General features: G+C 35.9%; 1 pseudogene across 1 annotated transcript; it reads left to right on the top strand.

The window, feature by feature from the left end:
• The first annotated feature begins 3,210 nt into the window (after positions 1-3,210).
• LOC308506203 (PEST proteolytic signal-containing nuclear protein-like) lies at positions 3,211-3,695 on the top strand (annotated as a pseudogene). Its single transcript has one exon. The product of its transcript is annotated as a PEST proteolytic signal-containing nuclear protein-like (transcript).
• The last annotated feature ends 4,860 nt before the right edge of the window (positions 3,696-8,555 follow it).

Genomic DNA, 8,555 nt, shown 5'->3' with positions numbered 1-8,555 from the left:
AGAACCAGCTCTCAGTTTCATTGATCCTTTGCGTTTTTGTTGTTTTATTCGTTTTTTGTTGTTTGTTTTTTTTTTGGTTTTTTTTTTTTTTTTTTTTTTTTTTTTTTAGTCCCTATTTCATTTATTTCCATTCTGATCTTTAACATTTCCTTTTTTTTTTTTTTTCTTTTCTATTCTCTTTGGGCTTTGCTTGCTGTTATTTTTCTTTAGGAGTAAGGTTAGATTGCTTATTTGAGATTGCTCTTGTTTCTTGAGGTAGGCCTGCATTGTTATGAATTCCCCTCTTAGGATTGTTTTCACTGTCTCTTGTAGATTTTGGGTTGTTGTGTTTCACTTTCATTTGTCTCAAGGTATAGTTTTGGTCCCTTCCTTGATCTCATTGTTAACCCATTATATGTTCAATAGCATGTTATTTAGCATCCATGTTTTTTGTGTTTTCCGTTTTTTTCCTTGTAATTGATTTCTAGTTTCAAACCAACGTTGGAGAAGGCATTTTATATAATTTCAGTCTTCTTAATTTAATTGAGACTTGTTTGATGGCCTACTATGTAGTCTATCTTGGAAAACGTTCCATATACACAAGGTAAAAAAAGTATTTTCTGATGCTTTGAGGTGAAATTTTCTAAAACATTACTTAAACCCATCTAATGTGTTACTTAAGACTGCTATTTTCTTGTAGATTTTCTTTCTGGGAGATCCACCCATTGATGACAATGAGGTGTTAAAGTCCCCTAGTATGATTACATTTCTGTTGATTTCTTTCTTTATGTCCTTAGCGGTGTTTTTTTTTTTGTTGTTTGTTTGTTTGTTTTTGCTGTTTCAATAGGGAGTCTTTTGCTACCCTCTCCTAAAAATCACTGATTTGACCCTCTGCTTTATCTAATCTCCTGTTGAATCCTTCTACTATAGTCTTCATTTCAGATATTGTATTCTTCATTTCTGTGTGCTTTTTCTTATGGTTTCTGTGTCCGTTTTATGCTTCCTATATTTTTGTTGAAGTTCTTACTAGGTTCCTTGAGCATCCTTATAGCCAGTCTTTTGAACTCTGTATCTTGTAGATTGTTTATCTTCATTTTGTTTAGTCATTTTTCTGGTGTTTTCTCCTGTTCTTTCATTTGGGACTTGTTTCTTTATCTCCTCTTTTTGACTACCTCTCTATTTCTGTTTCTATGCCTTAGGTATATCTGCTATGTTTCCCAGTCTCTTGGTAGGTTGGCCTTATATAGTAGTTGATCTGTGGGGCCCAGTGGCCCAGTTTCCCTGACCACCTGAACCAGATACTCCAGATGTGTCCCTCATGTGGGTTGTGTGTGCCCTCCTATTATAATTGAGACTTGATTTCTGTTGGCATGTAATTGGGTTGAATTGACTCTCAAGATGCATGTCTGTGAGGACTGGCTCTGCAACAGCATACAAGTTGCTTTGGTGAAGATGACATCATGGAGCAGGATTCACCCCAGTGGGCTCCTGCTGAAACCACCCTTTGGGTGTGCCGCTTATTGGATAATCAGGTGGTGCTCTGTTGTGCTCTGAAGCTAGCCACTAAGTGTGTTGGTCCTGGGGTCTCTTGGGAGGGACTTTGATTCAGGCCAAGGTCAGCCACTTCCTGTGACCAGCCTGGGGCTACCTAGTAAGAGCTACATTGCCATCCAGCATTGGTTGCTACCTCTGCTGGACCTGCAATCACATGGGAGAGGCCATGCTGCGAGCCAAGGCTGGCTGCCACCACCACTGGGCCTGGGGCTGATCTACAAAAGGCTCAAGACACCTTGAGGCCTGCCACCACCTGGTTTCTGTCTGTAATTTTCAGCCACTGAAATAATTTTGGTGGTGTAAAATTTGGGTGAGCCAGGGTCTCAGGGACTCACCTGGGTGGGGCAAGATCTGTTCAGTAGGTTAACTCAGACCTGTATCTAGCACCAGTACTGAACCTATGCAACTCTGCAAAAGAGTACACTGAGGTCAGCAGCCGTGTGTTTGGGGCCTGTAGACCTTTGAGAGCTTTTGAAAAAAGACAACAACACAGGCCACGGCCAGCTACCTACCACCAAAAGAGCCTTTGGTGGTGTATGAATTGGATGGAGCTAGGTCTCAGAGAATCATCAGGATTAAGCAAGTGGCGTTTACCAGGCCAATGAAGATTCAGATTAGGGCATGTGCGGGGAGGCCTTAACACAGGAAAGATGGTGTCTACCCAATCGCTGTATGAAAGGAGGACTCAATACAAGGAGTATAGCAACTATTCCATCCCTCATCTAAAGGCCACACAATGCATTTTCTCACTGTATGTCACTGGTGCCTCTGGAGCCAACATCTCTCAGCCGGAGCCCTGAGTGAGTGCCTTCAAGCAAGAGAGTTTGTACACTGGCTCTTTAAGAGGACGTCTGGGTTTCCAGCAGCCTTCTGCCTCATCAATATGTATCAAATCCCAACTGTTTTTCAATGCCAGGTATTGTGGGGACTCCTTTTTCCCAGCAGTCGTTCTCCAGGCTGGGAAACCCAGTGTGGGTTGAGACCTCTCACTCCTCAAGGGAGACTTTGGCAGCTGAGATATCCCTCCTAATTCTGAACCACCACACATGGGTGTGGACCCATCCTGTTTGCATCTCCACACCTCATACATGTCTCAGAGACTCCTTTACATCCTTTGTTATAGGAAATTTGTTCAGCTAATCCTCAGATGGTTCTCCATGTTGATTGTTATTTAATTTAGTTGTAATCTTTATCTTGACCTGAACCAGAAATGGATAATTTAGCAATAAGTTGGATTTCAATATTCCATTCTCAATAATTGATAGAACAATTAAAAAAGAAAATAAGTTTTTAGGAAACTTATGCAGACCTACCAACCAACTTGACCTAAAAGACAGTACGCTGAATACCAAAATAGCAAAGAAGGTGTATATTCTTTTGAAGTGCACATAGAACATTCTCCAAGATAAACTATCTGATATATCATAGACCAGTCTTAATTTTTTTAAATATTAAAGGTCATACAAAATATAATTTCTGTGCAAAATAATACTAAAATAGAAATCAACTATTAAGATAAATTTGGTATATAAACATATATTAAAGTTGAAAAAAAAACTTTAGGTAAATGTATTATTTCTTTTTCTCCTTTGGCCCCTAATAATTATTAAAAAGACCTGTATTCATGTTCATATTTAAGAAGTGCTTTTGAGGCAAGGAGGCTGAAGTGGGAAGAAAATGGTGCATGGGAAGGTGGGAGAGGAGAAGTCTGAGAAGCCTCAGCAAGTTGGAGCCACTGGAGTAATGGAGGGGAGAGTTCCAGTCGCAGCGCTGAGAAGCGATCAGCTGAAGTAGAAGCTGCAGACTTCCCAACAAAACCTACAAAGATCTCCAAGTTTGGATTTGCCATAGGTAGTCAGACGACAAAGAAAGCCTCAGCCATATCCAACAAACTTGGATCAAGTAAGCCTGAAGAATCTGTTCCAACTCTTGCTCGAAATCCCTTTCAATAGCAGCAGCTTTTAATGAAGATGAAGATAGTGAACAAGAGGAAATTCCTCCAGAAGCAAAGATGAGAATGAAGAATATTGGAAGGAATACACTAGCCTCAGCAGGACCAAAACTCCTTCAAGAAAGGAAAGCATGGGCTTTCTGATAACCAGAAGCTATGGGAGCAAAATACAAAATCTCATCTTGAAAATGTCCATGACCAAGACAATTAAGTGCTGTTTTGGAATCGGGATGTGGAGTGGGTGTAAAGTTAAAAGGAGCAGTTTTCTTTTGTAAAGAATGGTAAGAAGGATATAAGAATATCATTGGAACCACCTTTTTTTTTTTTTTTTTTTTAAAGATTGAGAGGTAGACTAACAAATGAGAGATTGAAATTAGGTAATTTATGTTTTATAGTCAGATTTCAAGACATTTATTACTTTTGTACTTTCATAGAATTAGTTTCTAAAGGTTACAACATAATGATAATAATATAATAATAATAATAATAATAATAATAATAATAATACATCAGAAATTGTACTTTTTTAAAGAATTGCATGTGTTTTTTTTAGATACAACTATTAGTACATTAAGAGGGAAGTAAAAAGTTATTGTCTGTTTACTGTAAGCAATTACTCTCTAATTTAACTTCCCATTAACCCAAACTTTCTGGCTCCCAGAAACATCCTTATAGAGAAGAGAGTATTGTATTGTGAGGAAAATGTTACTGGATTATTGACTGACAATAAATTAGGTAAAATTACAATATTGCTTTTTTTTCTAATGGGCATTTGTTTTGTTTCAAGTCATAAAATAGATATTGCATTGCTGTCAGTGGATACAGATGCTTAGCTCTTTAATTTTTTTTTTTTTAATTTTATGTAAACTGTTGAGTATTTGAAATAAACCACTTTACCTTAACGGGTTGTGTCTACCTTCATTAGTCTTCAAAGAGCAACCATTTGCTACCAAAGCAAATCATCTTTTTGAAACTGCTTCTCTTTTTTTTTTTTTTTTTTTTTTTTTTTTTTTTTTATAGCTAGTTCCTGTAAGCATTTCCACTAGATCTTTAGGCAAGTCATAAGAAAGCTGTTTCTTTTAAAATACAAATCACCACCAAAAATTTTAAATGTACACAGTACTTAAATATTTGGCTGTTTTTATTTAAAAAAACACCAAAAATCAATATTGAATGAAGGTGGAAAATGAGAAAGATGCCCTTTTTGTAACTTTGTCAAAACATTTAAGTTACTAACTTGCAAAATCCAATTTGATTTGAACTTACTATAGGAATTTTTATTTAGTACAGTAATATGGTATCAGTGTATACATATTAGCAACAGACTCTCAAAAGCATATTTTAGGTACTGAAAACAGAAGGAAAGAAAATGCATCTTTAAACATTTTATGGAACTTTCCTTCTGTACCTATTTTATTAAGTGTGTTAATCATAAATGGATGTTGTATCTTGTCAAATGCTTTTTATGCATCTATTGATATAATCGTGATTTTTGTCCTTTATTTTGTTTGTGTGGTGTATCACATTGATCGATTTGCATATATTGAACCATCCTTATGCTCCTGGGATGAACTCCACTTGGTTGTGATGGTATATATACACGATGGGATACTATTCTGCCATAAGAAAAGATGAAATAGTGATATCTGTGTCAACATCGATGGAACTTGAAATTATCATGCTAAGGCAAAGTAGGTCAGACAGAAAAAGCTGAGAACCATATGATTTCACTGATATGTGGGATATAAAACTGAAAACAACAAAGAACAAGACAAACAAATAAAGAATCAAAAACTCGTAAACACAGACAATAGTTTAGTGGTTACTCCTTCCTCCCTACCCTCTGATAACCACTAAACTGATGAGGGTAAAAGGGATCAAATATATGGTGATGGAAGGAAAGATGGTGGTGAACACACAATGTGATGTATAGATGATGTGCTACAGAATTGTACACCTAAAATCTATGTAACTTTACTAACCACTGTAACCCCAATAACCTTTAATTAAAAAAAAACAAAAAAACACTTACTAGTATTACTTGGTAAGTCAATTGGAGCATTTCAAAATAAACACAAATAAACAAACCAAAAAAAAATTTTATGGAATCCTCAAACACTTTGTTATAGTTGTATGGTGTAGGGTTGTTTTTGTGTGTGTGTCTGTTTTCTTTTCTTTTTTTTTTTTTTGTATTGTATATGAATTCCTTTTTAATGTGACAGTTAAACACATCTTTAAAGGCACAGTCATAGATAAAATAAAAATGCAGTATAATCATTTCCTTGACAACGACTATGTTATATTTGTGAACAGCTTCAGACTGTCTTAATGGTGGTAACTAGGAAATAGCTCAGCTCTTTAATGGGTAATAACTCAAGAGAAGCAGTCTGTATATATTCCTAGCACTTGTTCACATGCACTTACAGTTAGAGTAAGCCCCAAGTAAAACAATGGAAATGTGCATGGAACTATTGGTTCTTATTTACATGATTTAATTATATGAACATACATGAACTTGCTTTAATGTATGCAAACTTTTCATTTTTGTCCATTTTACTGTTTATGTTGATATAATATCCCTCTCCTACATATTCTTTTCTTGACTCAAACAAAATATTAGCTAAGGTCAAGATGGGAGAGAGAAGCGAACGAGATGAATGTCTTTACTAGAATACCAATAAACTTGTCCAACTCAAAACAAATAAGTGTTTTGGACAATTTGTTTATTAAACCATATTTGTTTACATTAAGAATATTAACAATGAGAGCAAAATAAATCAATAATTATTTTATGATGAAACCACAAAGAATGTTATAATTAGTGGCAAAACAAACAAACAAAATCCAGTTTTTAATTTTTTTTGATTTTGTGTTTTTTTTCCAGTTGAAATGAATATGGGAACTATGCCATTCTGTCAGCTTCATGCTGAGCAACAGAGCAGCAACAAGAGACATGCCTTGCTGAGGATCTGCCAGCCAGCCCATCAGTAAGTCCTTCAGGGAAACTTAAAATTAGGGAGAGGGATCCTTACAAACTGAATATGAAATGAGCTAAGAACTAATCCTCTGAAGGAAAAAATCTTGAGAAGCGTGCCATAAATATAAGATATGTTAACCTCGGGCTCAGTCTAAGTGACCTAGTACAAATTAGTTCAGTTTTTCACTGGGACTCCCTGGAGATTTAACCTGATGAGTTGATATAGTACAATTATTTAAAATGTAATTTTTCCAGGTTACACACGGACTCATGCTTCTCTGACTCTATTTAAGAAAAATAATGTATACATCATAATATGTTATTCCATACTAACAATAGAATACAAAGGTGGATAACTTCCCAAAAGAGTGGCATTGCTTTACTGAATATGAAAAACATTGAAAGTTCTGAGAACATCTGTGTGTTTTAATCATCATATGGCATATACAGCAACTTATCAAATATTTTAAAATACAGATGAGATTAAATCCCTCAGAAGCGATGCATGCATTTCTTAAATTTCATATGTAAGACATGAGGAGATTCTGAATAAGAAAATTCTCTTAGAAGTACAATATTAATGATGAAGGGTAAAAAATAAGAGGAATTGATATTTATTAGTTTTTGAAAAATCTTCACACATATATTTAAGACTATATCTGCGTTTTGGGTTATTTTTGTTTGTTTTGTTTTTAACCTTTTTTAAAAAAATATACGTTTACCTCTTCATCCTTACTCCTAAATACACACACACGCACACACACACACATTCACGTATGAAGTTTCCCTTTATTTATAAGTTACAGAAATTTCCAACTAACCAATATCTTAAACAAAACTTGGGATTTATTATTTTCTCATTTAACAAGAAAAACGGATATAGTTACTCTAGGACTGAACTAATGTCTTCATAATGCCATCAGTGATTCAGTCTCCTTCCACATTTTTACTCTGTCATTTGTAGTGGATGGACTTCATCCTCATATTTGTCCCTTCATAGTCCCAAGAAATGTCCTCACCTCAATTATACATCCATATTCCCAGCAAAGAAAAAGACTAGGACAATGGATAAAATAATATTAATAAACTAAATTTGTTCTATTATAGGGGTATTTACTGGGAATTTATCCAAAATTTACTAACATTTCTTTGGTCTGAATTATTGGACCTGATATTTATTTTTAGCTAAAAATGTAGTAATAATTTCCTCCTGGCTTGAGGCGCTGGTGTCCTTTGCCAGTTCTCATCCCACCTGGGTGACTTGGAGTAGAGGTAGTGAAAGACCTGCTGTTACAGCCACCACCTCCCGCTTAGTTAATCTCCAATGCACTATGACCAAAAGACGGGGTGAGGCGAGCTGGGCATGGGGTTGCTAGGCACCTTGGTCAGGAGTTGACACCTTTTAGGGCAAATCTCCAGTGTTGATGCTGTTATGGCACCTTCACCTCTAGTGATGCCTTGTGGGCAGGGCTGGACCCTTTCTCTCCTGTCTCCATCCTTCTCTGCACATCCCTCTAATGTTTTTATTTGACAGAAATTGCCATATACCAGAAGCATGTGTGACACGGAGCATTGTAATGAGGGAGGATGATTTACAGCACACTTTAAAACACACCTTCTCTCAGATGTAGCTCACACCTGACTGACTGCATCAAATAAATTGAAACTCGTCACACTGTTACTAAGGTTTGACGAGCTGCTTCCCATATTGAAGATTCCTGCCTTTCCATTGGATGGCACTCGGCAGCAGCATTCACTGTATTTGTTAATCACAACGGAAAGGCTCTGTGAACTCTGAAACCCTCACCCCAAAGCCCTTGTGATTGATGTATGACCTGTTCTACCCACGATTTTCTTTCTTACAAATGTATGTTCCAAGGAATTTGTCACTGCAGGATATAATTGCCTTTATATAATTCCCTGTCTTCGCTATACATTAGTCTAGCACATTCTTTAATAAAATTGTCTACTGGTTAAAATGTGTTAAAAGTTTTTCGAAGTACTCACACAAAAGTTTTATCTTAGAGTTTTAAGATTTGTTGTGTCTCTGTAATTCTTAGTATAACTCAGACACTAATAATGATTTTGCAGCTT

This window comes from Rhinolophus hipposideros (genome assembly GCF_964194185.1).
Source record: "Rhinolophus hipposideros genome assembly, chromosome: 2".
Lineage (NCBI taxonomy): Eukaryota > Metazoa > Chordata > Mammalia > Chiroptera > Rhinolophidae > Rhinolophus > Rhinolophus hipposideros.
Note: the sequence above shows the minus strand (reverse complement) of the source record. Positions and strands in the feature narration are given on the sequence as shown.